Genomic DNA, 24,633 nt, shown 5'->3' on the forward strand with positions numbered 1-24,633 from the left:
GGTGTTGGAGCCCAGGGATTACAGTAGAAACAGAATGTAGCCAGAGGCCTAATTGGATCAAGTTTAATATGTGTAGTAGTGTGAATGTGGACAGAGCAGGCGAAATTGCCGGACACACAGTAGGGGATCAGCTGACGTTACTGAATCCCAATAACACAGGAGCAAGTGTTGACTGTGCAGACAGCACTTCTGAGCAGCAACTGGCCGTGTTGGAGCCAAGGGATTACAGTTCAGGTGCTAGAAACATGAACACAACAGGAGACCTGGATACTGTTGCAAACCAATTATTTAATCTGGAAGAGGACTGGCAAATTCCTGCGAGATCTAGGCCATGTCCATTTTCAGAAAAGTAAGCCGGTCAACGTTATCGGAGTATAGTCACAAGCGACGGTCTGTTAGTACACCACCTGCGGCACTAAAGACATGTTTCGACAATACACTAGCAGCAAGGCAAGCCAGCACCTTCAATGCATACTGGCTAAGCTCTGGCCATGTGTCCAGCTTAGAGACCCAAAATTTGAAGGGAGAAGAGCCGTGTAGGAGAATACTGAGAGGGCAAGACATGTAGTCTGTCACCATCTGACGGAAACGTTGCCTCCTGCTGACTGGAGCCGTCTGTGATGGTGTAGACATTTGTGGCGGGGACACAAAACTTTGCCACATTTAGGCCATACTGTTCTTGCCTTGTGCTGAGGCGCTGCTTCTGCTCCCTCTTTCTGCAGAGCTTCCTCCACTGCCTCGACGCACTGAGCTTCTTCGTAAAGCACTAGCAGCACTGCTCTCGAGTGGAATGGAGAACATGATGGAATGCACCAGTGTGTCTTGGTACTCCCGCATTTTACGCTCCCGGTTCAACGGTGTTATGAGGCTTTGTAAGTAGTCCCGGTAGCGAGGATCTAGGAGGGTGTATACCCAATAATCAGCCATGTTGAGAATGTGGGTGATGCGGCGGTCATTTCTCAGGCACTGCAGCATGAAATCAACCATGTGCTGCAGACTGCCAACTGGCCAAGAAATGCTGTCCCCTGCTTGAGGCGTCATCTCTACCTGCTCTGCATCACCCCACCCTCGCTCTACATACTGACTACTAGAGCATTGTGTACCTCCCTCCTCTGGACAGATGTCTTCCTCCTCCATTGACTCCTCCTCATCCTCCTCACAAAGTGTCCCCTGCCTAGGCCTTTGTGAGGAACCACGTTACACAGACTGTCCAGAAGCAGATGGCATTTGTGACTCCTCAGCCTCCACCTCTTCCACAACCTTCTCCCTTAGGCTACTTTCACACATCAGGTTTTCGGCGTCAGGCGCGATCCGGCGTCGTGCCGGAATGCCGGATCCGGCAAATGTTTTGTAAAACCTGATGTGCCGGATCCGGTTTTCTGCCGGATCCGTCTTGTTCTTGACAGACAAAACCGGATCCGTCTCATCCGGTTCATCCGTTTTTCTATCCGTTTTTTCGACGGATTACGCCGGATCCGGTTTTTAAAATTGACCCTTGTGGCCCCTCAAGACAGAGTACACTGGCAGGATGACAGAGTGTGAAAGATTTGTGCCCTAACCAAACTTGTGTACCTTCTGGACCAACAGTATATACCTTTGCCAACCAAAGTTGGCTATCTTGTCATGGTCTTACTATTTTTAGCTTTAGGCCACAGGTGTGTACCTGGTTGTGTTTTATGCAAAGTATTTCACCTTTTAACAAAAGTTGTGTACATTGTTAGGAAATCACCAACAATAAACACAACTTTTTAGGTGAAATACTTTGCTTCAAACACAACCAGGAACACAACTGTGGCAAAAAGCTAAAATTTACCCACAGTTATATACCTGGTTTTGAATACCTTTTTACCTTTGAAATACCCTGTATTTAACCTTTTTTTTAAACATAGTTCGCCGCAGAAAGAAAAGACAGACAACCATTGTGAAACGATAATTTAACTTTTATTTAAATTTTTTTTTTTTTTTTTTTAATTTTTTAAAGTGCAAATAACTTTTTTAATAAAGGTTTTAAACCCAATGGGCATTTTTATTAAAAAACACACATTACAATTCTGTGTATTGTGGGGTGGAAATACTGCTGGAGGGGCTGCGGGACACTTCGACACTGGGTGTGTGGAGAGAGGACTGGGATCGTGGTGGGGAAGGAACAGTTAGAGGTGAAGGTGTGGAAAAAACTACAGAATGGGTGGACATGTGGGAAGCAGAAGAGGTGGTGGGTGGTGGAGTGGAGGGTTGGGCAGGGACTGTAGGAGCAGATGATGTTGATGGAAAGTTGTGTGGGGAAGGAGTTTGGTACGGGGAAGGAGTTTGGTACGGGGCAGGTTGCTGGAAGTGGGGAGATGACTGGTACTGGGGAGGTTGCTGGTACTGGGGAGGTTGCTGGTACTGGGCAGGTTGCTGGTATATAGTAGGAGGGGGAGGATGAAAAGTGGCTGGAGGGGGTGCAGATGTAATAGGAGGGGGAGGATGGAAAGTGGCTGGAGGGGGTGCAGGTGGAGGAACTACAGTGGTGGGAGGTGGAGGTTGGGAGGTAACCTGCTTTAGAGCACCGTGGCACGAATGCATTACATGCATCTGCTGGGCAGGAGAGAGCGTTTCCATGCGCTCCACAACAGACCTGAAAAAGGTGTGGTTTGGCGAAGATCTTGCTTCTGAATGCATGGTTTGCAGAAGTGTCTTCACCTCCAGAATGCTGGAGTTGATCTGCTGAAAGCCTGCGGAGATTTGCTCTGACAAGACTTTGAGACAGTTCTGGAAAGATGCATTCAGATGCAATAACTCTTGCGCATAACTCTTTTCCTGACCCCTCTGCCGCTGCCGCCCAGTACCCGCAGGTGTACTAGAGGCGGCAGGGGCAGAAGGGTGGGGTAAAGGGAAAGCGATCTCCTCACCAGCAGCTTCATGTAATGTAGGCGGCCACGATGCTCCTGTGCTGGTGGATGGGACAGATGGGTCGAATGTGTGGGAAGGCAGGGAAGGTGCAGATGTACCGGGGCGGTCGAAGTGTCCCTCGGTGCCGGTCTCCTCAGGGATCGCCTCAGAAGGGTCCAATCGTGCAGGCTCCCGAGTGCTGCTCACCGTGCTGTGGAATAAAGAGAAAAAAAAACAATTAAAATACTGACATGGTATGGCCCTGGCTGAAAAAAAAAAGTTACATCTTTTTCACATGTGGTGTGTAATATTTACCTTCTGGTGAGCATTGTTTCCCGGAGGAATGACAGGGCTTGTGCGTACTTGTACTTGCTCCTGCGTCCTTCAGATCCACTCGGGGCCCGCATCTCTTTATTGAACTCCTTCTTGAAACGATCCCTCACAGACCGCCACCGATTCACAATTCTGTTCCCTGAAACGAGAAAGGAGTGGTTAGTATACAACATCAGTGTTTCACAAACTCCAGTCCTCATGGTCCCCAGGGGTCATGTTTTCAGGATTTCAATAGTAAATAGAAATCCTGAACACATGATCCGTGGGGACCACGAGGACTGGAGTTCGGGAAACACTGGTTTACATCAAGCAACCGTTACTGTATATACTTACGCTCTTTAATCTGGTCCCGAGCTTCGAGGTCCTCCCAGCGGCCCACAAGGAGAGAACAGATTTCCTCCCAGAGTCGTCGGGTAATGATCAGGTCAGCGTGGCGGCGGTCAGCCATATTCCAGAGCGGCTCCCTTTCTCTGACGAGATCGATGAGGCGGTCCACATCAATCCCTCCATCCTCACCGTCAGAGTCGGGAGCACGCTGTGAAGGCTGTTAAAGAAAAAGACAAAAATAACATAATTAGCCTCCACAAAAGAAATGAAATAAAAAGTGCCAAAAAACAAAGCAAAAATATTTATACTTACACGCTGGTGACCGCCGCGTTGCTGTCGCCGACGACCCTGGGAGGCACTGCGAGGACCTCTTGGCCGAGCACCAGATTGGGAAGACTAGAGAAGAAAACAAAAAATGTTATGAGTTTGGATGTAGGCATTTGTTTGCTGTGTGTGGTCTGCAGAACATTGTTTTCTATGTGTTGTGTGTAGTGTGATGTTGTGTTTCTGCGTTTGATGCAAAAAACTTACGAATTGTGAGCCCACTCCAAGCGTCTGTCCACCCCTTCCTTCTTCTTCTGGGAGCTCCTCTTCATCTTGTGATTCCTGTTTTGAAATAAAAGGCAATGAATAGACATATATTACAGAGATGATGGATTTTGGAAATAAAAACTTACCGTCAAACGCTGACGATGCGAGGGAGGGCTCCCAGAAGAAGATGTGCTGTCCTGTTGATGGCCAGACTCCATGGCTGTGGGTATTGCTGCTGCCAGTGATGCCATTTCTGCTGCTGCTGCTGCTGCATCTCTTTGGCGGCTGTTGAATAAAGAGAAACAAAGGGCCAATGAATATCTTGATATTCCATGGCCCTAGTTTGGAGGAATGGGGGATTTGATAATTACCGTCTCTCATCTGCTTCTGGACTCCCCTCCCGTTCAGCATGCTGCTCCATTTGGGGTGGTGCTGATGGTGCTGCTGCTGCATCTCTTTGGCGGCTGTTGAATAAAGAGAAACAAAGGGCCAATGAATATCTTGATATTCCATGGCCCTAGTTTGGAGGAATGGGGGATTTGATAATTACCATCTCTCATCTGCTTCTGGACTCCCCTCCCGTTCAGCATGCTGCTCCATTTGGGGTGTTGCTGATGGTGCTGCTGCTGCAGATGTCTGCTGCCTTCTCCTGCGCCTGGTTGCTGTCTTGGGTGGCATGTTGGGTGTGGCTGAGGGTCCCATTGTCTTGCTTTTATATATCTCCTGTGGGGAGAGCTACTGAGCATGCTCAGACCAAAAAAACCGGATCCGGCCACCGGATCCGGCTTTCGCCGGATCCGGCGCATTGCGGCGCTCATAGGCTTTCATTGTGTGAAAAAGCCGGACGCGCCGGATCCGGCGTGTCCGGCTTTTTCGCCGGAGACAAAAAACGTTACAGTAGACGTTTTTTCCAGACGCCGGATCACGACACATTGCGACACATTGCCGGATCCGGCGAAAACCGGATGAAACGCATGGCCATCCGGCGCGATCCGGCGCAAATGCAAGTCAATGGGGGGGAAACCGGATCCGGCATTGCATTTCGCCGGATCCGGTTTCTGTCAAAAGCGACGGATCGCGCCTGACGGCGAAAACCTGATGTGTGAAAGAGGCCTTAGTGCTTGCAGTGTTTTTTCAAGCAGGCAGAAAAGAGGGATAGTCATGCTGACTAGTTTATCATCTGCACTCGCCATCCACGTGGAATCATCGAAGGCATGCAAAACGTGGCAGATGTCCTTCATAGAGGCCCACTCAGTGGTGGTGAAGTGTGAACGGCGCGCAGTGCAACTTGTTTGTGCCTGATGCAGCTGGTACTCCATTACTGCTGCCTGCTGCTCACACAACCGTCAAAAAACTCTGCACGACCAAGTTGAGCACATGTGCCAGACATGGGATGTCAGTGAGGTTGCCTAGGCCCAGAGCTGCCACCAGATTTCGGCCTTTGTCATACACTACCATGCCTGGCTGGAGATTCTCTGGCACAAACCACACGTCGCTCTCCTGCTTGATGGCATTCCAGAGCTCCTGCACTGTGTGGCTTCGATTCCCCAATGAAATTTATTTCATTATGGCCTGTAGATGTTTGGCCACGGCTGTGCTCATATCGGTCATAACAGGTAAGCGTTCACAGGTCCATGTGGAGGTAGACTGTGACGGCTCCTGCAGTGCTGATTCAGAGGAATTGGAGTATGAGGAGGAGTCAATGTGTACAGACTGGATTCCTGCAATCCTTGGTGTTGGCAGAACACGTACAGCGCCACTCTCAAGATCTGTACCCGGCTCCACAACATTTACCCAATGGGCAGTGAGGGAAAGATATCGTCCCTGTCCATGGTTACTGGTCCACGCATCGGTGGTCAGGTCTTGCTACTGACGGCGTTTAATAGCGCATGTTTAATTTTTCCCTCCACATGCTTTTGCAGGGTAGGGACGACTTGCCTGCTGAAATAAAAGCGGCTGGGCACGCTGTATTGTGGGACTGCCAATGCCATGAAGTTACGGAAGGTGTCAGTCTCCACCAGCCTGAATGAGAGCATTTCAACGGACAGTAGTTTTGAAATGCCAGCATTCAGAGCCTGTGCTCGGGGGTGGTTGCCGAGTATGGGCGCCTTTTCTCCCATGCCTGTGCTACCGATGGCTGTAGACTGGCCTGGGAGTATGAGGATGACAGGAAACGTGGTGCTGTGGGTGGAATGACACTGTGTCTCTGTACAACAGTAAGAACAATTGGTAGCAAGATGAGCTGGAAAACTTAGTCAACCACATGTTCACAATGAATGTACTGGTGACCACCATCAAGATTCCAGCACATCATGAGACAGTGCAGGACACACTGTATGTATATATATATATACACCAACACCAATGAGAACCAGTGTAACAAGTCCAATATAGAAATAAAATCACAATCTTTATTATAAACAGATGAGGCACAATAAAGCTAAAAAGTGACACTACAAAAATGACAGTGTATAGTGGGCCACAAATACATCAATACTGTAAATATGGATAAAGTAATACATTGGTAATGTGAACACCAGTGTTGCATAGGCAAAGATAATACATGAAAGTGCCATCAGAATGAAGGGAAAAATCCCTGGCTCTACCATCAGAAGTGGAAATACTGCCAAGACATAAGTGGTAGAATCACATACCTAATGAGGAATGCAGCACAGTATACACAGCCGTGCCCCTAACGCGCGTTTCGAAGAAGTTCCTTCCTCAGGGGGCGTGTGTAAAGGCCGTTTTTAGTTCAATTTATAGGGTATTCACAGGGACCATTAACTATGCCCGGTGTGTATAAGACCATCCCCCCATCCCAACATGGCAACCGCCGCTGGCGCTGACACACAACGGGGCCCCGTGGTGTCAGACGCCAGACAGTGGGCGGAAGGGAGGAGGAGACCGGTGATAACATCCGGCTTTTCCACCCGCGCATGCGCGGACTGCACTAATGCAGCCGCGGCCATCTTGGAAAGGGGCATAGCAATGCAGAAACCAACGATACATAGAAGCCATATATCGCCGTGGAAAATAGTGTGATCAAAAAGCGGATATCTGGGACGCAAATAAGAATGCATATATAGTGGTGACATGAAAGGTAATGAAAACATGACCTCATCATACACGTAAAACCGCGCATGCGCAGACCGCAATGTCACAGCCGCAGCCATCTTAACAAGGGGCAAACCAGGAAAACAAAACAGCATAATAGATAACAGGCATATATCGCCATACTACATAAAACGTCACAAACAGATATTGGAGCCCTAAAAAATATATAAATGATAGTGAAAAATGACAGATATCATGTAGAATCACATTAGTGGAACAAGAATTAGGGCATATTTGGTTGATAACCCTTTAAGACCAATGGATATTATATAAGTATACGAGTAGCAATAGCAATAAAAGCACATTATATCCACTAGAATTGTCAAAGACAACAGGGTATTGTGTGGCATATATAGAGAACAAAATATACATATCATCAATATCCAATTATGTTTATTGGTTATAGATAATGAAAAAATCTTAGGAATTACATCCACAGACATGTTTGAATTCACTGCAGAGCAAAGAACCACGGACCAGGGCTTCAAAGGTTGGTGGGTGGACTTGGGGAACAACCGAGGGCTGGTATATATCAGATCCATCCCAAAATTGAACAGACGCCGGCCAGAATGGAATCAACGGTCACTAGAATTAAAAACAGAAAATGATTAAAACACACACTAAAAAGTGTCACATAGGCGGACATAGGATTATAGAAAAGGAACAAAGGAAAGGCATTCATTAAGCCCATGTGGATGGACTGTTTTAAGCTGCCATATCCATTTTGATTCAAGCTGACCAAGTCGCTTGGATAAACTACCACCCCTGATATCAATTCTTAGGGCATCAATGCCCCTAACTTTCAACTGGGTAGCATCACAGGCGTGATGGTCCTTGAAGTGGCGTAGAATGGTCTTTAAGGTGGTGGAGTCCTCATGTGTGCGTGCTGCCAGGATCCCCAGCACATGCTCCCTAACCCTCACTTTGAACTGACGCGTAGTGAGACCAACGTAGATCAAATCACAGGGGCAAGTAGCATAATAGATGACATACCTTGTGGTACAAGTAATGCGTTGGCGAATGGAATAAGTCTTAGAGCCACTGGAATCAGAAAAAGAACTGCTACGTAGTATGTTGGGGCATGCCACGCAGCCACCACATGGGACACAACCAACCCTAGGGGTAAAGGCGTTCAAAAATGTAGTCGGCTTTTCTGCAGAATAATGACTGTTAACCAGATGATCTCTAAGATTTTTGGCACGTCGAAATGACATAGATGGTTTGTCTGTCAAAAAATTCTTCATAATAGGATCTATCAGTAGAATAGGCCACGCTTTCTTTAGTGCCTGACGTACAGCATCAGATCTGGAACTGAATGTTGTCACAAATCTGACAGTCTGACTTGTATTCACAGGTCTAGTTAAGTGAGAGCGATATAATAATTCCTGACGGGAGGTATATTTTGCCCTATTATAGGCCTTCTTGATAGACTTGCGGCTGTAGCCACGTTCTAGAAAGCGTTGACGTAGGATTTCTGCTTGCCGAGAAAAATCATTATCTGTGGAGCAGATCCTACGGAGCCTTAAAAATTGACCCACTGGGACAGCTCGAATAATATGTTTAGGGTGGCTAGAAGATGCATGTAGAACTAAATTGGTGGAAGTTGTCTTCCTGTAGATGTCGGTCGGCAATACCCCAGCATGATCCCTCCTAATGGTAACGTCAAGGAAATCCAAAGATTTAGTGTTATGTGTAAAAGTAAGGTGAATATTACGGTCATTGGTGTTCAGGAAGATCATTAGCTGATCAAGGTCGACGGGGGTGCCCTGCCAGACGAAGAATATATCATCAATGTACCGCGTCCAAAAAGGGACACGGCACATTGAGATACCCTCGTCTGACATAAAGAGATCCCTCTCCCACAGCCCCAGGAACAGACCAGCATAGGAGGGCGCATAGGCCGCTCCCATCGCGGTCCCCTGGAGCTGCAGGTAGAAGGACCCCTTGAACACAAAGAAGTTGTGTGTGAGGGTGAATTCAAGTTGTTCCAGCAGGAGGTCCCTCAACCCCAATGTGAGGTTAGATGTACCAAGAAAGAATTTGACAGCCTTAAGGCCATCTGTATGTTTGATATTAGTGTAGAGGGACTCTACATCTGCTGAAACTAAAAGAGATTCACCCTCAAGGCAGAGCCCGTCGACCCTGCGCAGCAGATCACCAGTGTCCCGGAGGAACGAGGGGAGATTCATTACTAGAGGTTGGAGATGGAAATCAATCCATCTATTGACGTTCTCGAGAAAATTCCCCCGTCCAGAGACAATGGGTCTCCCAGGCGGCATAGAGGAATCCTTGTGAATTTTTGGAAGGAGGTACAGGGTAGAAATCCGAGGCTCGGGTACTTGCAATGCATTAGAAAGATCCTTGGTGATAATGCCGTCCTGTACCGATCTTTTCAAAATGGTTTCCAAATGGGTGGAATATGCAGAGAGAGGGTTATATGTGAGTTTTTTATAACAAATATTATTGTTGAGTTGTCGAAAAGCCTCTCTCTCATACATATCCACAGGCCACAGGACGACATTACCACCTTTATCTGCTGGTTTAATGAGGATCCCCGGTAATTCCTGGAGTGATCTCAGCCTGCACCTCTCTTCATTGGTCAAATTGTCATTCACTATAAATCTAGGAATCTTATATAATTCATCCGTAACTAGTCGTACAAACATATCAATGTTTGCACAAGAAGTCAACGGGGGAAATTTCTTGGATCTCGGACGGATAGAGGGAGGAATCTTACCTCCATCATTCTCGTTTCCAGACGCCAATTCCTCCAATATGTCTAATGCCGCTTGCTCCTCTTCTGTGGGAAATAACTATCGAGTGCCATTAGAGTGAAAATAACGCCTGAACAACAATGACCGCGCGAAAAGGTGGAGATCCTTAACGGTATCAAATAAGTCAAATCTAGAAGTAGGAGAAAAGGAGAGACCTCTGCTGAGGAGTCGCAGATCAACATCAGAAAGGCAAAAATCACTAAGGTTAATCACCTTATTGTCATATTTAGATGTAGAAGGCCCCAAATTCCTTTTGTAGGGATGAAACGTATGGTCTCGGAGTCTTGCCATCTCATTATTTGTGGTGGATGCAGTGGAAGCAGAGGACAGATCAGAATGTCCACACAAGGAGGAGATGGATAAGGCAGATGAAGCCTTACGTATGGAGGAATGGTTGTTGAAATTATGTTTCCACATATATACTTTCTTTGATTGATAATCTTTGGAGTCTCGATTAAATTTCAGGATTTGGGCATCCTGGATTTTCTTCACCATAACATCCATGGATTTATCAAAATCCATTTCAAATTTCTGCATCCTTTCCGCCGGACATATAGCACGGAAATCATTAAGCAATGTGTCAATCAAATTGTCCAGGTTACTGATGACTGAGGTATTGTGTTCAATCAGTAGCTGAAGAAAAGATGCAGAACAAGTGTTGCATACTTCCTCCCATTTGGTGATAAAATTATCATCATCAATAGGAAATGAAGGGATTATCCTAACCCTGAGACCCCTTGGTATCATATTACTTTTCATATATTTATCCAGAAAGGACCTATTCCACCACAATTTTGACCTTTTATTAAGCATATTTTTGATCGTAGACAATTTATCTTCCAGTCCTATGTCCAAAGGCTGTGATGTATCAGCTGTATTGGTGCCATACACCTGATCCATTTGAGAGAGCCAGGTTTTTTCTCTGGCACGAAAGTCCATGTTGCAAACCAAGGTACCTGTGCATAACACAGTAAAATTGGGGGCACGGCTATGTATACTGTGCTGCATTCCTCATTAGGTATGTGATTCTACCACTTATGTCTTGGCAGTATTTCCACTTCTGATGGTAGAGCCAGGGATTTTTCCCTTCATTCTGATGGCACTTTCATGTATTATCTTTGCCTATGCAACACTGGTGTTCACATTAACAATGTGTTACTTTATCCATATTTACAGTATTAATGTATTTGTGGCCCACTATACACTGCCATTTTTGTAGTGTCACTTTTTAGCTTTATTGTGCCTCATCTGTTTATAATAAAGACTGTGATTTTATTTCTATATTGGACTTGTTACACTGGTTCTCATTGGTGTTGGTGTATAACTCTGTACAACAGTGCCAGAGGTTCTTCCATGGCGATCCTGTGAGGAAGCCGAACCAACTGTGTGTGAGCAGGAGGAAGAGGCTACAACACGAGCTGAAGAGGTGGAATGTGGTGCTGTAGGTTGGCCTAGGTCTTCAGTGTGTCTTTATAACTCCACCACGTGCTTGGTCCGCACATGTTTCCACATATTTGTGGCATTGAGGTTGCTGACACTTTTCTCTCTTTTCACTTTCTGATTACACAGCTTGCATTTGACAAAGCCAATGTCATCTGCAACTGTGTCAAAAAAGGACCAGGCACTGCAAGTCTTGGGAGCGCCTGTTTTGGGTTTTGGAAGAGGCATGCTCCTAATGGGTGCCGAAGTGAAGGCTACAGGCAACTGAGTCTGCCCCTCCCTCTCCCTCCTTTTTTGGCCGTTTGGGGAATCTCTTCCTCAGAGCTGCTCCCACCACCTTCCTGTACCTCACGCCATGATGGGTCAAGGACCTCATCATCTACACTACCCTCTTCAAACGACTGCTTCTCCTGGGTTGTCTTGACAGCACAGTACGCACCAGAAAGTGGCACCTGAGTCTCATCATCTGATGCGTACTGAGGTGTGCTGACCATAGGCACTGGCCCACCCGCCTCTTCAGATTCAGAGGGACAAAGCAGTTGCGCATCACTGCATACTCCCTCTTCTTCACATTCTAGAATGCTGCTTGGCTGGCCCCCTGTTTCCAAGCCAAGAGATTCAGAGAACAGAAGTAGAGATGGCTCCTGTCCAGGGCTCTCTGACTGCCTGGGCAATTTGGCAGGTGGTGAAGAGACAGATGGTTGCTCTTCAGTGCTCTGGCCCTGAGAGGATGTGGAAGTAATTGAAGTCGATGCGTTAGCTGCCATCCATCTGACAACGGCTTCAATTTGTTCGTCCCGCAGCGGTGGGGTGCGGCGAGGTCCTACAAAGCTGCACATAAAGGACTGTTCCCTCGTAAAACTGGGGGATGCTGAGTCACTGGTGCCCGCATCAAGCACAGAATCCCCACGTCCTCTCCCTGCAGAAACTCCACACCCACGACCACGTGCCTTGCTCCCTGCCATCTTCATCTTGGTAGACATAAAGATAGGCAGAAAAGTACTAAGGGGGGGCTTAGTGTACTTATTCCTGAACAGCTGCTAACAGGTATAAGAAACACTAATTTTATAAAGGGTGGACTAGACTTTAATATGAGCTAATGTGGCCTACACAACTTTAAAGTGGAGTGTTTGGTGAACTTTATTAACTTTTTTTTTCTCACGAAAAGACACTGGATGTGCCCAAAGATGTAAAACCGATAGTATCACAAACTTTTTGCAGCTATTACAATGCAGGAAGGTAACCTACAATGCAATAGATGAGGCTCCAAAAAATAGGCTAATACTAATCTGGCTGGGGCTGCAGGGCACAAGCCAACAGAAAGGCTCTTCCATCTACTCCTATTTAGTGTTGCAAATATTCTAGCTGGATACGGATGGAACCACACTAATAGGAGAAATCTGGAAAAATGAGCACCACTAATGCAAAAAAGGACAGTGTATGAGGCAGTGACGCACGCTGAGCGGACTACAACCAGAGGTGGCTGCAGAACACACTACAGCGTGAGCTGCACTCACACACAGAGACCTCGCAGACAGCCGTGAACAGTGCTGCAAGGCAAAAGAAAGCTTCTCACACAGCGGTTGCTAGTAGCCTGGGTAAAGCACAATAAAGAAAATCGCTAGCTCAAACTGTCCCTCAGAGTCAGAACAGCAGCATCCTGTCCCTAAGTAAATTCACAGCAGAGTGAACCAAAAATGGCGGCGCCGGCTTTTATAGTGCATCATGACATCATTTCAGCAGCCAATCACAGCCATGCCATTAGTTAACATGCCTAACATGCATAACAGGATGTGCCCACACTTCTTAGGATTCCTCATTGGTAGTGTTGAGCGATACCGTTCGATACCCAAAAATATCGTATCGGATGGTATCGCCCGATACGAAATAAATATCGGGTATCGCCAATTCCGATACCGGAAGTCCCATTCAAGTCAATGGGACTTCCGGTATCGGAATTAAAAAAAGCCCTTTATTTCCTTGTTGGCTAATTCTACGTAATTGAAAACAAATAAGAGTCATGTAGAATGTATTGTGGGAGGTGGAGGAGACATTAAAGGCATAGTGGTTTATTCAAATCACATGGCATAGCATTAATTCCAATTTTTATTTCAAGACGTTCGGAGTTAAAAAGATATTGACTATGTTAACTTTTTTATATTTTGTCAGATATGTATGTTTCACAACTTCCATGCTCTTCACCTTCTTTTGTACTTCTCCCACACTTTCTCCTTCATGATCCGCAGCAGTAGCATTTTTTCAACTTTTTCTTCACCTTATTCATCTTCTTCTTCTTCACCTTCTTCCCATTAATTTTTTTTTCCATTCTTCATATTCTTCTTATTCAGATATTATTAATTTTCATATGCTATTTCTTCATCTTCTTCCTATTCTTCTTTTTCTTCATTTTCTTATGGTGACAGGCATTCCTGTAGTACTTATCTATAAAACTTATAAGATTACACCTTACGTTCTGCCTGTCACAAAAGATTTACAACAGGATTTGTCCGTGTTCAGTTTGGCCTGCAGCAGCAGGCATTTTCCAGGGGCACCACGAGGAGGAACGGACTCATAATAATAATAATAATAATCTTTATTTTTATATAGCGCTAACATATTCCGCAGCGCTTTACAGTTTGCACACATTTTCATCACTGTCCCCGATGGGGCTCACAATCTACATTCCCTATCAGTATGTCTTTGAAGTGTGGGAGGAAACCGGAGTGCCCGGAGGAAACCCACGCAAACACGGGGAGAACATACAAACTCCTTGCAGATGTTGTCCTTGGTGGGATTCGAACCCAGGACTCCAGCGCTGCAAGGCTGGACTCATCCCCATTTACTGCTTAATCTTCTTCTGCTTATAATTTTGATATCTTCTATGCTGATTTTTAGTCTTATGCTTAATGTTCTTCTGCTTTCTGTTCTTCTGCTTTTGCTTCTTCTGCTTCTTGTTCTTCTGTCTTTTTTTCTGTATCTTGGTGGTTGTCTTCATGTTCTTTTTCCTCTTGGTCATATTATTTAGGGTCATATTTCTGGTCTTCTTTGGTGTAGTCTTCAGGGTCGTCGTCATCAGGGTCGTCATCATGGAGATCAATAAGGATTACCAAAGACAATTTCAAAAAGCTTGATCTTGGAAATGTAGCAGAAGGTACAAGAAGGCTGAGAAGCTGGCGAGAATCAGCTGACAGTACTGGAAACCGTAGTGGCAGCAGAAGGAACAAGAGCCAATGGCACTACTGAGGAACAGCTGACGGTGCTGGACCCCGGTTACTATGCAGGAGGTACCTGTGCTAGAAACCACTACCAAGGACCAGCTGACGTTGCTGGACCTCGGATACCGAGATGGAGGCACCTAGGCCAAAGGCTCTGGCGAGAACCAGCTGACAGTGCTGGAACCCGGATGGGTAGCAGAAGGAACAAGAGCCAATGGCACTACCGAGGACCAACTGACGGTGCTGGACCACGGTTACTAAGCAGAAGGTACCTGTACTAAAAAGCACTACCAAGGACCAGCTGACGGTGCTGGACTTCGGATACCGAGATGGAGGCACCTAGGCCAAAGGCTCTGGCGAGAACCAGCTGACAGTGCTGGCACCCGGATGGGTAGCAGAAGGAACAAGAGCCAATGGCACTACCGAGGACCAACTGACGGTGCTGGACCACGGTTACTAAGCAGAAGGTACCTGTGCTAAAAAGCACTACCAAGGACCAGCTGACGGTGCTGGACCTCGGATACCGAGATGGAGGCACCTAGGCCAAAGGGTCTGGCGAGAACCAGCTGACAGTGCTGGCACCCGGATGGGTAGCAGAAGGTACCCATCCAAAGCAAAGTAGCCAGGCCGCAAGCCGGCCGCAGTTACCGAAACCCACAGTCCTACAGGGGGTCCATGTCCCATTGGCACTACGGATGCAGCCTTCAGTGCCAGATCCTGCAGTCCACATAGGAGTCACGTAAACTGCAGGCACCGTAGAGTCGGCTAACCCGGCCGCAAGACGACAGGACAACGGATTGGTGGCAAAGTGACCTTGACACTACCCGGAAACAGCTGGCGTGCTGAAAACAGGCTGGGCAACAGGGAGTACCCGTGCCAAAGACACTGCCGAGAACCAGCTGACGGTGCTGGAACCCAGATGAGTAGCAAAAGCTACAAGAGCCAATGGCACTACCGAGGAACAGCTGACGGTGCTGGATCACGATTACTAGGCAGGAGGTACCTGTGCTAGAAAGCACTACCAACGACCTGCTGATGTTGCTGGACCTCGGATACCGAGATGGAGGCACCTAGGCCAAAGGCTCTGGCGAGAACCAGCTGACAGTGCTGGAACCCGGGTGGGTAGCTGAAGGTACCCATCCAAAGCAAAGTAGCCAGGCCGCAAGCCGGCTGCAGTTACCGAAACCCACAGTCCTACAGGGGGTCCATATCTGATTGGCACTACGGATCCAGCCTTCAGTGCCAGTTCCCGCAGCCCACATAGGAGTCACCTAAACTGCAGGCACCGTAGAGTCGGCTAACCCGGCCGCAAGACGACAGGACAACGGATTGGTGGCAAAGTGACCTTGACACTACCCGGAAACAGCTGGCGTGCTGAAAACAGGCTGGGCAACAGGGAGTACCCGTGCCAAAGACACTGCCGCAAACCAGCTGATGGTGCTGGAACCCAGATGGGTAGCAAAAGCTACAAGAGCCAATGGCACTACCGAGGAACAGCTGACGGTGCTGGACCACGGTTACTAGGCAGGAGGTACCTGTGATAGAAAGCACTACCAAGGACCTGCTGACGTTGCTGGACCTCGGATACCGAGATGGAGGCACCTAGGCCAAAGGCTCTGGCGAGAACCAGCTGACAGTGCTGGAACCCGGGTGGGTAGCAGAAGGTACCCATCCAAAGCAAAGTAGCCAGGCCGCAAGCCGGCCGCAGTTACCGAAACCCACAGTCCTACAGGGGGTCCATGTCCGATTGGCACTATGCCAGTTCCCGCAGCCCACATAGGAGTCACCTAAACTGCAGGCACCGTAGAGTCGGCTAACCCGGCCGCAAGACGACAGGACAACGGATTGGTGGCAAAGTGAAATTGACACTACCTGGAAACAGCTGGCGTGCTGGAACCAGGCTGGGCAACAGGGAGTACCCGTCCCAAAGACACTGCCGAGCACCAACTGGCATTGTTGGAGCCCAGGGACAATCATGGTGTAGGCCGAGGCCTACTTGGTGGTAGTTTTATATCGGTTCCGGACTACAGCTGACTGTCAATGTGCTCCAATTAGGCATCTGTCTCCACTCTGTTTCCAGGATTTAACCTGACCACCAACACCGCCAATTTATGCGCACAGTAGCCGTCAGCCCAATCCACACGTGTTCCTGTGTTACTGGGGTTCTGTAATGTCAGCAGATCCCCTGATGTGTGTCTGCCACTGTCTCCTGCTCTGTCCACATTCCCACCACTTATAGTGGGAAGGTGGACAGCGCAGGAGACAGTGCCGGACACACACTGGGGGATCAGCTCACGTAACAGAACACCAGGAACACAGGAGCAAGTGTGAAATGCGTGGACAGCAACTGTGAGCAGGAACTGGCGGTGTTGGAGGTCAGGGGAAATACTAGAGACAGAGTGGAGACAGAGGCCAAATCAGAGAATGTTTAAATCAGAAGTAGTTACAATTTGGAGGCAGCAGCAGTTTGCCCTCCACACAGCAGGGGATCAGCTGACGTTACTGACCCCCACTTTCACATGAACGAGTGTTTTTTTCTGTGTGGACAGCACTTCCGAGCACCAACTGGCATTGTTGGAGCCCAGGGACAATCATGGTGCAGGCTGAGGCCTACTAGGAGCCAGGTGTAAATCGGAGGTATTTTGACTTTGGAGGGAGCAGGACACTTTGCCATACACACAGCAGGGGATCAGCTGACGTTACCAAACCCCACTTTCACATGAACAAGTGTTTTTTTCTGTGTGGACAGCACTTCCGAGCACCAACTGGCGGTGTTGGAGCCCAGGGACAATCATGGTGTAGGCCGAGGCCTACTTGGTGGCAGTTTTAGATTGTTTGTAGGCTACAGCAGACTGTCAACGTGCTCCAATTAGGCATCTGTCTCCACTCTGTTTCCAGGATTTCACCTGACCACCAACACCGCCAGTTTATGTGTACAGTAGCCGTCTGCCCAATCCACACGTGTTCCTGGGTTACTGGGGTTCTGTAATGTCAGCAGATCCCCTGATGTGTGTCTGGCAATGTCTCCTGCTCTGTCCACCTTCCCACCACTTGTAGTGGGAAGGTGGACAGCGCAGGAGACAGTGCCGGACACACATTGGGGGATCAGCTCACGTAACAGAACACCAGGAACACAGGAACAAGTGTGGAATGCGTGGACGGCAACTGTGAGCAGGAACTGGCGGTGTTGGAGGTCAGGGGAAATACTAGAGACAGAGTGGAGACAGAGGCCAAATCAGAGAATGTTTAAATCAGAAGTAGTTACAATCTGGAGGCAGCAGCAGTTTGCCCTCCACACAGCAGGGGATCAGCTGACATTACTGACCCGCACTTTCACATGAACGAGTGTTTTTTGCTGTGTGGACAGCACTTCCGAGCAACAACTGACGATGTTGGAGCCCAGGGATAGTCATTTTGTAGGCTGAGGCCTACTTGGAGGCAGTTTAAGATAAGACGTTGTTTGAATTTGGAGGCAGCAGGAGAGTTTGCCGTACACACAGCAGGGGATCAGCTGACGTTACCGAACCCCACTTACACATGAACAAGTGTTTTTTCTGTGTGGACAGCACTTCTGAGCACCAACTGGCGGTGTCAGAGCCCAGGGAAAATCAGGTAGTAGGCTGAGGCCAACTTGGAGCCAGGTGTAAATCTGAGGTTGTTTGACTGTGGAGGGAGCAGGACACTTTGCCATACACACAGCAGGGGATCAGCAGACGTTACCGAACCCCACTTACACATGAGCAAGTGTTTTGTCTGTGCATACAGCACTTCTGAGCACCAACTGGCGGTGTCAGAGCCCAGGGAAAATCAGGTAGTAGGCTGAGGCCAACTTGGAGCCAGGTGTAAATCTGAGGTACTGTGAGTTTGGAGGGAGCAGGACACTTTGCCATACACACAGCAGGGGATCAGCAGACGTTACCGAACCCCACTTACACATGAGCGAGTGTTTTGTCTGTGCATACAGCACTTCTGAGCACCAACTGGCGGTGTCGGAGCCCAGGGAAAATCAGGTAGTAGGCCGAGGCCTACTTGGAGCCAGGTGTAAATCTGAGGTACTGTGAGTTTGGAGGGAGCAGGACACTTTGCCATACACACAGCAGGGGATCAGCAGACGTTACCGAACCCCACTTACACATGAACAAGTGTTTTGTCTGTGCGTACAGCACTTCTGAGCACCAACTGGCGGTGTCGGAGCCCAGGGAAAATCAGGTAGTAGGCCGAGGCCTACTTGGAGCCAGGTGTAAATCTGAGGTACTTTGAGTTTGGAGGGAGCAGGACACTTTGCCATACACACAGCAGGGGATCAGCAGACGTTACCGAACCCCACTTACACATGAACAAGTGTTTTTTCTGTGTGGACAGCACTTCTGAGCACCAACTGGCGGTGTCGGAGCCCAGGGAAAATCAGGTAGTAGGCTGAGGCCTACTTGGTGGCAGTTTTAGATTGTTTCTACACTACTACTAACTGTCAACGTACTCCAATTAGGCCTCTGTCTTCACTCTGCTTCGAGTATTTCCTCTGGCTTCCAACCAAGCCAGTTGCTGCTCTGAAATGCCGTCTGCACAACCAACACTTGTTCCTGTGTTACTGGGGTTCTGTAACAGCAGCTTCTCCCTAGAGGTGAGTCAGGCAATGTCTCCTGCTCTGTCCACTTTTCCACTACAAGTAGTGGGAATGTAGACAAAGCAGGAGACATTGCCGGACTCACCTCTGGAGATGAGCAGATGTTACAGGACCCAGGTAACACAGGAACAAGTGTTGATTGTGCAGACGGCACTTGAGAGCAGAAACAGGCGGTGTTGTAGGCCGGAGGAAATACTCAAAACAGAGTGGAGACAGAGGGCAAATCAGAGAACATATTAAATCAGAGGTAGTCAGAAGTTGTAGGCAGCAGGAGAGTTTGCCGTACACACAGCAGGGGATCAGCAGACGTTACCGAACCCCACTTACACATGAACAAGTGTTTTTTCTGTGTGGACAGCACTTCTGAGCACCAACTGGTGTTGTCGGAGCCCAAGGAAAATCAGGTAGTAGGCCGAGGCCTACTTGGAGCCAGGTGTAAATCTGAGGTACTTTGAGTTTGCCATACACACAGCAGGGGATCAGCTGACGCTACCAAACCCCACTTACACATGAGCGAGTGTTTTGTTTGTGTGGACAGCACTTCTGAGCAACAACGGGCGTTGCTGTAGCCCAGGAAATAAAGTTCAGGTCATAGAAACATGAACACAACAGGAGACCTGGATCCTGATGCCAGGCAATTATTTATTCTGGAAGAGGAGTGGCAAATACAGGTGAGATCCAGGCCTTGTTCATTTTCACAAAAGTAAGCCGGTCAACATTATCAGTGGATAGTCACGTGCGACGGTCTGTTACCACACCACCTGCAGCACTAAAGACACGTTCCGATAATACACTGGCAGCAGGGCAAGCCAGCACCTCCAGTGCATACTGGCTAAGCTCTGGCCATGTATCCAGCTTAGAGACCCAAAACTTGAACGGGGAAGAGCCGTCTGGGAGTACACTTACAGGGCAACACAAGTAGTCTGTCACCATCTGACGGAAACGTTGCCTCCTGCTGACTGGAGCCATCTGTGATGGTGTAGCCGTTTGTGGCGGTCCCACAAAACTTTTCCACATTTGGGCCATACTGGCCTTGCCTTGTCCTGCGGCACTGCCTCTGCTACCTCTTTGTGCAGAGCTTCCTCCACTGCCTCTACCCACATGGCTGCTTTGAAAAGCACTACGAGCAACACTTGCGGGGGGAATGGAGAACATGATGGCCTGCACAAGTGTTTCTTGGTACTCCCGCATTTTACGCTCCCGGTTCAACTGTGGTATGAGGCTTTGTAAGTTGTCCCGGTAGCGAGGATCTAGGAGGGTGTACACCCAATAATCAGCCGTGTGGAGAATGTTGGCGATGCGGCGGTCATTTAACAAGCACTGCAGCATGAAATCAACCATGTGCTGCAGACTGCCAACTGGACCGGAAACGCTGTCCCCAGCTTGAGGCAGCATCTCAGCCTGCTCAGCATCACCCCACCCTCGCTGTACACACTGACTACTAGAGCCTTGTGCCTACTAGAGCCTCCTCTGGAGAGATGTGTTCCTCCTCCTCCATTGACTCCTCATCATCCTCCTCACTAAGTGTCCCCTGCCTGGGCCTTTGTGTGGAAGCACGTTGCACAGACTTGCCACAAGCTGATGGCATTTCTGACTCCTCATCCTCGACCTCTTCAAAAACCTCCTCACTTAGTGCTTGTAAGGTTTTTTGAAGCAGACAGATAAGGGGGACAGTCATGCTGACTAGTGCATCATCTGCACTGGCCATCCGCGTGGAGTCATCGAAGGCACGCAAAACTTGGCAGATGTCCCTCATAGTGGTCCACTCAGTGGTGGTGAAGTGTGTCCGGCGCACAGTGCGACTTGTTTGCGCCTGATGCAGCTGGTACTCCATTACTGCTGCCTGCTGCTCACACAACCGCTCCAACATATGTAACGTTGAATTCCACCTGGTGGGGAGGTCACATATGATGCGATGTTATGGCAGGCGGAATCGGCGTTGCAGAGATGCAATGCGCGATCTTGCCATGCTGGAACGCCGCAAGTGAGCACACTCTAGGCGAACCTTGTGCAGCAGTGCATCAAGATCCGGATAGTCCCTCAGAAAGCTCTGCACGACCAAATTGAGCACGTGTGCCAGACATGGTATGTGAGTGAGGTTGCCTAGGCTCAGAGCTGCAACTAGATTTTGGCCATTGTCACTCACTACCAAACCTGGCTGGAGATTCGCTGGCACAAACCACACATTACTCTCCTGCTTGATGGCATTCCAGGGCTCCTGTGCTGTGTGGCTCCGATTCCCCAAAGAAATTAATTTATGGACGGCCTGTTGACGTTTGGCCACACCTGTGCTCATATCTGGCCTAACAGGCTCATGCAGTGCTGATTCCGAGGAACTAGAGTTGGAGGAGGACTCAATATGTACAGACTGCATTCCTGCAATCCTTGGAGTTGGCAGAATACGTACAGGGCCACTATCCAGATCTGTACCCGGCTCCACAACATTGACCCAATGGGCAGTGAGGGAAAGGTATCATCCCTGTCCATGGCTACTGGTCCACGCATCGGTGGTCAGGTGGACCTTGCTACTGATGGCGTTTAGTAGCGCATTTTTAATTTTTCCCTCCACATGCTTTTGCAGGGCAGGGACGGCTTGCCTGCTGAAATAAAAGCGGCTGGGCACATTGTATTGTGGAACTGCCAATGACATCAAGTTCCGGAAGGTGTCAGTCTCCACCAGCCTGAATGACAGCATCTCAAGGGCCAGTAGTTTGGCAATGCCGGCATTCAGAGCCAGTGCTCGGGGATGGTTTGCCGAGTATGGCCGCTTTTTCTCCCATGCCTGTGCTACCGATTCCTGGTGAGTGGCCTGGGAGTGTGCTGATGACTGAGAACGTGGTTCAGTGGGTGGAATTTCACTGGGTCTCTGGACAACAGTGGCAGAGGTTCTTCCATGACGTTCCAGTGAGGAAGCCGAACCAGTTGTGTGTGAGCTGGAGGAAGAGGCCCCATCACGAGCTGAAGAGGTGGTAGGTGCTGCTGAAGGTTGGCCTACATCTTCAGTGTGTCTGTGTAACTCCACCTCGTGCTTGGTACGCACATGTTTCCACATATTTGTGGTATTGAGGTTGCTCACATTTTTCCCTCGTTTAACTTTCTGATGACACAGCTTGCATTTGACAAAGCAAATGTCATCTGCAACTGTGTCAAAAAAAAGACCACGCACTGCAAGTCCTGGGAGCGCCCATTTTGTGTTTTGGAAGAGGATTGCTCGTCACGGGTGCCAAAGTGGAGGCTACAGGCAACCAAGTCTGCCCCCGCCCTTTCCCTCCTCTTTTGGCCGTTCGGGGAATCTCTTCCTCAGAGCTGCTCCCACCACCTTCCTGTGGCTGACGCCATGATGGGTCAAGGACCTCATCATCTCCACTCCCCTCTTCAAGCACTGGCTGGTCCTGGGTTGTCTCGCCAGCACCGTACGCACCAGAAATTGGCAACTGAGTCTCATCATCATCAGATGAGTACTGAGGTGTGCTGACAATAGGCACTGGCCCACCCGCCTCTTCAGATTCAGAGGGACAAAGCAGTTGCGCATCACTGCATACTCCCTCTTCTTCACGCTCTAGAATGCTGCTTGGCTGGCCACCTCTTTCCAAGCCAACAGATTCTGAGAACAGAATTAAAGATTGAGATGGCTCCTGTCCAGGGCTCTCAGACTGCCTGGGCAATTTGGCAGGTGGTGAAGAGACAGATGGTTGCTCTTCAGTGCTCTGGCCCTGAGAGGATGCGGAAGTCATTGAAGTGGATGCGTTAGCTGCCATCCATCCGACAACGGCTTCAATTTGTTAGTCACGCAGCAGTGGGGTACGGCGAGGTCCTACAAAGCTGCGCATGAAGGACTGTTGCCTGGTAAAAGTGGGGGATGCTGGGTCACTGGTGGCCACAGCAGACACCAAATCCCCACGTCCTCTCCCTGCTGAATCCCCCCATCCTCTCCCTGCTGAAACTCCACGGCTACGACCACGTGCCTTACTCCCTGCCTTCTTCATCTTGGTAGACTGATAAAGATAGGCAGAAAAGTAAAAAAGGGGGGCTTAGTGTTCTTATTCCTGAACACCTGCTAACCGGTATAAGAAACACTAATTTTGCTAAGAGTGTGTGTACTACACTTTAATATGATCTAATGTGGCCTACACAACTCTAAAGTGGAGTGTTTGGTGAACTTTATTTCCTTTTTTTGGGGGGGGGAAATAAAAGGATGTGACCAAAGTTTGAAAGCTATAGTATCACAAACTTTTTGGAGCGATTACAATGCAGGAAGCTAACCTACAATGCAATTGATGAGGCTCCAAAAAATAGGGTGATACTAGTCTGGCTGGCCCTGAAGGGCACAAGCCAGCAAAAAGGCTCCTCTATCTAATCCTATATAGTGTTTGCAACCAACCAATGACAATGGATGCGGATGGAAGCACACTAACATAGGATCAAAAATCTGGACAAACTAGCTGCAAAAAACGGACTATGTATGAGGCATTGACGCACGCTGAGCGGACTACAACCAGCGGTGGCTGTAGAACACACTGCAACGTGAGCTGCACTCACACACAGAGAGACCTATCAGACAGCCAAAAACAGTGCAGAGAAATGGGCTATAGCACTGAAAGGCTGCTGAAAGGCTCCGCTGTCCACTCCTATAGTGTTTGCAACCAACGTATATGGATACGTATGGAAGCACACTATACAGGAGAAAAAAAAAGCAGCAATAAAAGAAAAATGTGTATGAGGCAGAGACACACGCTGGGCAGCCTACAAGCAGACGTGCCTGCAGGACACACTACACAGCGTGGGTCTGCACTCACACAGCCCTTGCAGACAGCTATTAAAACAGCACTGCTGGGCTAAAAAAATGCTACAGTGGTGGATTATGTAGCCTGGGTAGAGCAATAGATATGTTTGATGATCGCTGTTTCTAACTGTCCCTCACAGTCTTCAACAGCAGCCTGTCCCTAACTGAATTCACAGCAGAGTGAACCCGAAATGGCAGCTGCTGCGGCTTTTATAGTGCATCATGACATCATTTCAGCAGCCAATCACAGCCATGCCAGTAGTTAACATGCCTACATGCCTAACAGGATGTGCCCACACTTCTGAGGATCCCCATTGGCTGAATCAAATCGAGCGGGCTCCTAGCATTATGGGAACTTCCGATTCCGGTATTCGATATGAAAAAAGTATCGGAACTAAGTATCGGAATTCCGATACAGCTAATATCAGCCGATACCTGATACTTGCAGTATCGGAATGCTCAACACTACTCATTGGCTGAATAAAATCAAACTGGCTCATTGCATTATGGGAACTTCCGATTCAGGTATTCGATATTCTAAAAGTATCGGAACTCCGATACAGCGAATATCGGCCGATACCCGATATTGCAGTATCGGAATGTACATTTTTGGTGAAGAAT

At 48.5% G+C, this 24,633-nt stretch overlaps 1 long non-coding RNA gene across 1 annotated transcript in view; it reads right to left on the reverse strand.

The window, feature by feature from the left end:
- Positions 1 to 6,493: 6,493 nt before the first annotated feature.
- LOC141070549 (uncharacterized) overlaps positions 6,494 to 24,633 on the reverse strand; it is a 59,925-nt gene continuing 41,785 nt past the window's right edge. The window contains exon 3 of the long non-coding RNA XR_012226666.1: positions 6,494 to 7,761. This is a non-coding gene — a long non-coding RNA (uncharacterized lncRNA). The remainder of the gene's footprint in view (positions 7,762 to 24,633) is intronic.

This window comes from Dendrobates tinctorius, unplaced genomic scaffold, assembly GCF_039654945.1.
Source record: "Dendrobates tinctorius isolate UK_male_01 unplaced genomic scaffold, ASM3965494v1 ptg000272l, whole genome shotgun sequence".
Classification (NCBI taxonomy): Eukaryota; Metazoa; Chordata; class Amphibia; order Anura; family Dendrobatidae; genus Dendrobates; species Dendrobates tinctorius.